Genomic DNA, 8008 nt, shown 5'->3' on the forward strand with positions numbered 1-8008 from the left:
GAGGTAAAAACAGAAACCGGCAGCATCTGCTAGCTGTTCCAGGTGGCGTTGTCCTGTGCCCCCTTACGTCCTTCACACACACAGAAAAACTTGCTTTCTACACAAAATGGAGCCTCACTCAGAGCTTCCTCTGCAGAGACTTTTGCACTCAAGCTCTCCTGTACAGCGCAGACCCTCACCAACAAAACCTGTCTGACTGCAGGCTCATATGTAAGTATAAAGACTATATAGATATATACAGACATGAATGTAAGTTGTAAGTATAGTTGCTTTACTGTTGGTAATTTTTTGTAACTTGTGCCTGCTTGTTTCAATAGTAGTAATTTGTAGTAATCTGTGATAAAGAAATTGAACAAACAAAATATCTGTGTCGCTGTGTGTTACAGATTCCGACGAGCCCATTGCTGCAGTCCTTACACACCTGCAAGCTGACTGTGGCATGACTTCCTGTGACAGTTCCGTACCAGCTCACCTGCTGCCTAGATTGTAGGAGGTTCACCAGAACTGCTAGGGAGGCAGTGCCTGGGGTGCCAGAACTGGAGGAGGTCCATCTGAAACCTGATACAGGCCCTAGTTCTTCTCCCTTGCCCACCCTCCTATAATACTGCAATCCATGGAGGACAAAATGGGAAAAGCTGAGGGAGGCTGAGCTCTACCAGGTGTGCCAATCCCTGGCACGCTCTCTCCCTACAACACCTGGTATGTTGGCTGACAGATGCAGTCACCCAGACGAAGTAGAATCAAAGATGGCATTAGGAAATCCCCAGAAGCTGCACATAGGAACGATGTCAGATGTTGAAATCAATCTTCAAGTCTTCTTTAAACGAATCCTCCCTTCAACAGCCAAATAAACTCCACCAGCCAGCCAGAGCAAGGGCAATGCACTTTACTAGCAATTTTTCCAGTTTGTCCTGCAGTAGTTCCATGTAGACCCTAGTGAAATCTCATTTTCTGTAGTCTCCCACTTTTTCTGAGCCTCTCCTCTCTCCTCCCTTCCCCTCCCCTCCCCTCCTCTCCTCTTCTTCCCCTTCCTACTCCCTTTTCCCCCCTTCTGCTCCCCTATCCTCCCCTTCCCCTTTCTCTTCTCTTCTCTTTTCATGGAGAAGCCATGGAAGCAACACCGTTTGAACAACACTCTCAGAGATATAAGCTTTGACGTTTGAGTGGTGTTGTGTGGAGTTGGATTGGACCTGAGAATTCTTTTGGATTAATTCCAACGTGAGATATTGTTTAGTTTCATAATTCTGTGATTCTAACAGGGTGTAGAAAGATGCTAGCCTTCTTGGCCATCTGTCTCTTCAAAATGGTAGCCTTGGAACCACTCTTTGTGTTAACTGGGGAAGGAACATGGGGTGGATTTGATGCAGGTTTGGTTCAGGACAGGGAGCAGCAATAGGTGCTTGTGAGCTTTTCTGGATGGTGAAGCTGTAAGCTCCATGGTTCAGCTATAAGCAGGTTCAGCCATAAGCAAAGGCCCTATTTCAAATTCCAAAAGCATCCATTGCTGTGGCATGAATCCAAGGGAACAAAGCAAAACATAATTTTGGACATTTTGCCTAGCATCAAAGCATGGAAACAGCACTATGAAGACACTGTGTTCTTGCTAGGGTCACTTCTGTTACCATCTCAAAACACTCCCCTAGTGAGAAGCACAAGCATCTTCTCGAGCAGTTCACAGAGCTTTTGCCTGCCTTTTTCAGGCTTTTTTTTTTTTCCCGGGGTCAGACAAAATTGCCAATTCACAACACTAACCAGGACAAGTCCCCTGCACAACACTGAGCCACAAGCAAAAATTCTGAGGTCCCCACCCACCACCCTGCTCGGCCCTGCAGGCAGAAAAAGCAGCACAAAGCTCAGCGAGATCCAGCTGTCAGCTCTGAGGAAGTTGTTTCTCAAGACCACTAAAACCATCTCCATGCTAAATCCAAGCCAGAAGGAAACTAATTTTTTTTTTTTAAATTTTAAATGGGTGAAGGCTACCCCCTATGGAGAACTGCAGAACTCAATCCAAGGACAGAGTGAGACATGAAAAAGAAGAGTACCATCAGCTTCACCCCATGTGTTTGTGTTCCTGGGAAGCCAATTTATGTTCCTGGCAAAAATCGCCTTTGGTTTTTGGAAAAAAAAATTTCTCAGTGCTTTCAGACTGCATGTATAGACAATGACAAGAGCAAGGACAATATGGAGGGAAGCAAGTAGCTCAAGAGTGGGTTTGAAGAGAGCAAAACAGAGAACTGTATGTATGATGAGGCCCTCCCAAGCTTCAGAAGTGACTCAAGATTACACAAAGGAATCCATCCATTTCCTTTTGAAGAGTGTCCTGGTGACAATGATCTACTAATCAGATCAAGGATATATTGCTGCTGGCAGTTACTCTGAAACAGCTGAAGTCAATAAAAGCCAATTGTAAATGAAGTAGCCATAGAATTTTCCTGTTGCTTCATATCTAATTCTTCCTTGTGAGCCATGGTGTCTCACCCAGCTTTTTCCCAACCTCAGAAGGAACAAAATGCAGCATGAGACGGAGGCACCCATCATGCCTTTTTCCTCTCCTGCTTCTACATTCAAAATATTGCTTTTGCATGGATTACAACTTCAGCTGACAAACTTCACCTAACCAGCTACCACAGCAGCTCCCTGCGCTCAACAGCTGTACAGCAGCCCTGCACACAGCTGTGTGTCCACTGCCCCACACACTGCAGCATGCTTCTCTGAAACTTTTTTTATACACCTCTGTTCCTTCTGCACAGGCTGTAACCAGAGACTCGAGGATTGCAATCATGCAAATTGTCCAAAAATTGTGTTTTTTTGTCATGTTAATTCTATTAAATGGATGCTCATCAATGAGGACGCCTCACTCCCCTTGCTCATTATCCAGATTTTACACTTTGATACAGAAACATTTGAAGAATTCATCCCCTCCCACCATGATGTTTGCGACCTCCTTGCCACCACCCCAGCAGCCCCTGCCACTGCCAAGGAGCCTCAGGTGACAGCAGCACCAGCAGGTTGGCAGAGCTGTATTCCTGAGAGCCATCGCTCTCCTGACCCTTCTGATAGCAGCTCTCCACTTGAAGGCTTGGAGTTTGGTTTTCTGCATGGCTTGTGTCCAGTATTTGTTGCTGGAATCTGTAGGAGCTGTACAGATATATATGTGCTGTATATCACTCTTACAAGGGGCATCTGAGGTATTTCAGAACATGCATTTTGGCTACCAAGCTTCCTGCTTATAAAACAGTAATAATACCACATCAGCTTATGGGCCTCTCGTGGACTGTCTGAGTTCAAATGTATGAAGGCTGCAGTCATAATAAACACTACAGAAAAGCATGGGGAGATCAGTAGCTCTATTTGCAGAGTGAAGCTTGGATATGTGCAATAAAAGAGCCAGTAGATTTGGACACTGCGTGAGAAAAAAGAAAAGAATCAAATAGCAAATTCTTTGTTGTTTTTCCTTTCTACAAGCAGTGTTCTTCCTGCTTGTAGAACATGGTGAAGAGAACAACCTGTCACTGCGTAACCAAGGACAACCATGACACCTCTGCCTAAGGAGTCCACGGGAGAAAACCAACTGTGGCTTTCCTGACCCAGAACAGTGCTTGGACATCTTCTAGGTGCGCGTTTCCCTTGAGAACAGCACTCCCTATAGGTGTGAATCCAGCATTGGTGGGGCTGGGATTGGTAAAGCTCCATGTAAGACGTGCATGGTCTACGTGATGGACGAGATTACTTTGCAAAGACGTTGTTTTTGTGTTCTTCCTCTTTTACTGGGGTGTCAACAACAAAAGGAGCTCCTCTTCTCCCCTTCCACTCCTGGGATAGAGGCGCTCACACCTTTCCTTCCTTTCTTTCACAGCTTCTTCCCCGTTATTACCATTTTTATTGGCTTGTCTTCGAGGAGGGCTCACGAGGAGAAGGACGCGAACACAACACCGTACCGCGACACACGACAAGCGCCGCTGCCTGCGGCCCGGCCCCGGGGAACCGAGCCTCGCTCCGCAGCCTCGAGCGCCGTGTGCCGCCGCCGCCAGGGGTCGCTGTTGGCCACGGAGAGAACGCGCGCAGCGCACCGGAGATGGGCCGGGCCCTGCGGCCGTCGGGCGGCCGTATGGATGCGAGTCGGATTTGGAAGAAAAGGAGAAACCCCACCCAGACACAAAACCTTTCCTCGGAGGGCGGTGAGGCTCTGGCACAGGCTGCCCGAAAAAGCTGTGGGTGCCCCATCCCTGCATGTATTCAAAGCCGTGTTGGATGGGGCCCTGAGCAGCCTGAGCTGTTGGATGCTGTTGGTCAAGATTAAGTTTGTTATCACAATCGTTAATTCTGTTGCAAGTCCCGCCCCCTTGTCAAAGAGCCTTGTCTATGCTGGTTTCAGCGTGTTTTACCCACGCGGCACTGCCAGACTCCTGAGAGGGTAAAGAGGAGGCTGGGACCCTGCAGTTGTCGGCCTGACGCTGGGACAGGCTGTTCTGGTGTCACGCTGTTCCCGGTGCTTAGTCCTGTCGTCTGTGTCCATCCCTGATGCAGTGACAGACTGCTTTGTATCTTTATAGCTCACTGATGCCTTTATTTCTTTGCTTTGCATTTTTATCTCCTCTCTCTCTGTCTCCTTTTTTTTTTTTTTTAAACCTCCAGTGTCAGAAAAAGTCTTTCATCCTCACTTTGTGGTGGAAAGTTCCTCTCCACCCTTGGCCCCCTGGAGGAGAATGCTTTCTCTTCCCTAATATTTCAGAGGCTGATGTGGAAAGTGACAGCCGGCATTTGAGGGCAGGAGGGTGTAATTACCTGCCTGTCCCCTTGTCACTAGCAGAGTTAAATAGGTTAAAGCACGGAAAGACGTGTTTAGCTTTAGCATACCAATTCCAGCATAGCAAGTTTTCTGGTTATACTGTTCTTTTTATTCTTACCTTGTCGAGAAGTCTATAGAACTCACTCTCCCACAGGGCAAAATGCTATGTGAGCCAAACAAACAGTGATCCGTGCTCAAAGATCTCTTGCAGTGTGAGAGCAGAGGCAGTGGATGATAAGAAAACATGGGGAAATGCAAAGAAAGCCTGAGTTGGTTTCGGTCAGCAGGATGTTCTGCAGCATCAGCACAGTAGTTTCCTGGCCTCTGTTGAGTCCCTGTCAGCACTGCAGAATATAAGGGATTTAAATACAGAGCTTTGAGTGACTGTTCTCAGCTGCAGAACTGAGGGCCATGGCTGCAGCTGGAATGCGGTCAGGTGTCTGCAAGGTGAGCAACCAGGAGCAACTGTACAAGCAAGTGATGCTGAAGAAACACCAGATAGCAGCACTTATCCCTGTATTGTGCAGCCTTCAACCAGATTTTCATAGGGTTCGTTGGTGGGGTGTAGGTTTCTATCTTGTTTCTAACACTTCCCTGTGCTTGTGATTCCTGATTAGCATCTACAACACAAGAACAGGAGATCACAACATGAGTTAGGTTGGAGAGACCTCTGGAGGGCATCTGGAAGACATCTGCTTCAACTCCCACAGAAGGAGGTGTTGAGGAAAGCACATAAGCTTTCAAGTTGCTAAGGGCATTTGTAATGCAACATAGATATTTTGCTTGTGGGAGACACCAAGTGGTGGGTGGGAGGTGCACAGCCAGGATGTGCTGCAAAGAGCACCAGTAATAACAAGATCAATTTTGAGAGTAAATGTGGCTTGTGCTGGGATTTTTGGAACTTTTTTTTTTTAAGTTGAATTACAGAATGCAGATTGTCAGTGGATTTGCAGAAAGTATAAAATGTGATTAGGATTACAATTAATGCTAAGTGTTTCTAAATTGTCCAAACAAGAAAGCACTTCCTAAAGTGACTGGCATATCTGTGCTGGAAGGCAAAAGACTTGAAATCCAAACATACTTAGGCTCTTCTGCAGGTAATCTCTGTAATTCATATGAAATAAGCATTCTCTTCTCATCTGCCATCACTCTGACCTTTCACTTGTCTAGTCTTACTTGATAAGAAGACATTTGTTTCATGTGCAAATGACACAAAGTGCAGGGCAGCAATGAATGGCATCTTTTCCCTGTAGCATACTTGCCAAGAATACTTCTTCAACAATTATTGCAGTAGGACATAGGGAGGCATTTGCACAGTTTGAAAGAGATCTGGTGAAATTAGGTTCCCATTTAACATTTCTGTCTTGAATACCTCTGTATTGTGTGTTTTCCTTGTTTCTGCTGTTTTAAACACATGCTTTCAAGTTGTTCCATGTTGTAGCATCAGCATTGTGCCAGAAACTATTTTTAAATAGGTGAGTTGGGCACCATCATGCCCAAGGTCTTTCATATGTATTTGTTTTATACTCATGAAGTAGAAGCTATAAAGCAAATAGGACTAGTGACTTATTTCACTGGGACAGTGCATGCATGTTCTGTTCCTTATCACCTCATGATGGAATAGAAACTTCAGTCCAACTAAGGTACCAATGCAGAAGCAGACAACTTGCCTAGCACCCATTCTCTCTTGCAAACATGAAAAATAGCCATTCACAAATCCAAAGCAATCAAACTGGACTGGAATTCTCAAAAATGAAGCAAAACTAATGTGTGCTGAAAATGGTTTGAAATGTAAATGCAGCCTACACTGGGGCCAGGTACAGCATTGCCTACCTATGTCAATTATGGAAAGTTCTTGGATATTCAAACTCAGAAACTTACCCATTGCATGTGGCATGGCCAGCCGCCTTCTTTATTGCTTAATTATTTTATGAGATCCATTAAGAGACTGGCTTTTCAGTTATTCATAATTTTGTCAAAATATTTGAGCTAAAATTTCCTCTGCTGGAGGTGGCATATTTATAAAATGTTCCAGGTAAAAATAGTTCAGCTATTTTCAGAATGAAGCTACAAGAGATGATGCTTTCCCGTGTTCTTTCTGTGTCTGGGGCCATGCTTTAGCTTCGGCAGGTGAGCAGCCTCCTTCAGAGCATTGGCACCTGATAGTTTATTCATATGTGGCAAACTTGCAGGCTCTGAGCAGTCTCTGTTAGCCCAGCTCTCGGGAGCTCAGTGCTCTGTGAGGATGTCAGCTGCAGAAGGATGCCTGGAGGTGCTGCACAAGAATGGCCTTGTCACTGTGGGCTTGCCTTGCACTCACTGGCCTGAGGCTGACCCCGGTGACTGCTCCAGGCCTGGATCCAGTGCTGACTCACTGAGTTCTTGGGATGACCTTGGACCTGCCTCGTCACCAGGGAAGGTCTGCAATCTGTACCCTCTGCTGAGCCTGGCTGCTGTCACCGTACCCACCCTGATCGCCTTGCTCAGGTGCAGTGGACGAGGCCTCACCCTGTCTCCTGTGCTCTTGGCAGCCTTCACTAGGGAGCTTCACCATCGCCTGCTGGTGGGTGAGAGGAAGGGGGACGTATACTGCTCCAGCACAAATGAATCAGATTAGGTCTGCTGGAATATGGGTGCACAGGTGTGCATCCTCTCCAGCTGCACTGTGGCATGTGGCTCATCCTCGTGACAAACTTATTTTCAAACCAAAAGTATCCCCTAGCCCTCCTCCACCGTTCTCACTGCATCTCTCAGATCCCATTAAATGTCATTCACCTGCAGGTGTATTTCAGAGTCAGTTGGTGATGCATATTCTGAGAAGGGATGTGCAGCCAACTTGCCCAGGTTATGTTACTCCCAGGTCAGTCTGTAGCATAAGTGTCCCTTGGAGAGGGTCAACATCTACATCTGCTGCTACAGGATCAGTTGTAACAGGGCAGGTAGATCTTCAAGGGAGACTGGCAAAATGGTCTCTGTGCCTCCTAAAGTGTGCTTTAACACAAAGTCACGATGCTTATCAATACCCTTTTTTCCCACAGGAATCACAAGGCAGAGACTTGAAACGCGGATCATACTGCTAATTCAGAAGGTAGTGTAAGAACATGGGCTTGACTCTGAACAACATTTCTCACCAGCTTCCCTAATCATTCCTTAAACTCTTTAAAACAACAACAACAAAATCCCATCTTCATATATACTGCAAAGAACCAGCTCTGGGAT

The sequence above is a fragment of the Tympanuchus pallidicinctus genome, unplaced genomic scaffold, assembly GCF_026119805.1.
Source record: "Tympanuchus pallidicinctus isolate F22 unplaced genomic scaffold, pur_lepc_1.0 scaffold40, whole genome shotgun sequence".
In the NCBI taxonomy this organism is placed as follows: domain Eukaryota; kingdom Metazoa; phylum Chordata; class Aves; order Galliformes; family Phasianidae; genus Tympanuchus; species Tympanuchus pallidicinctus.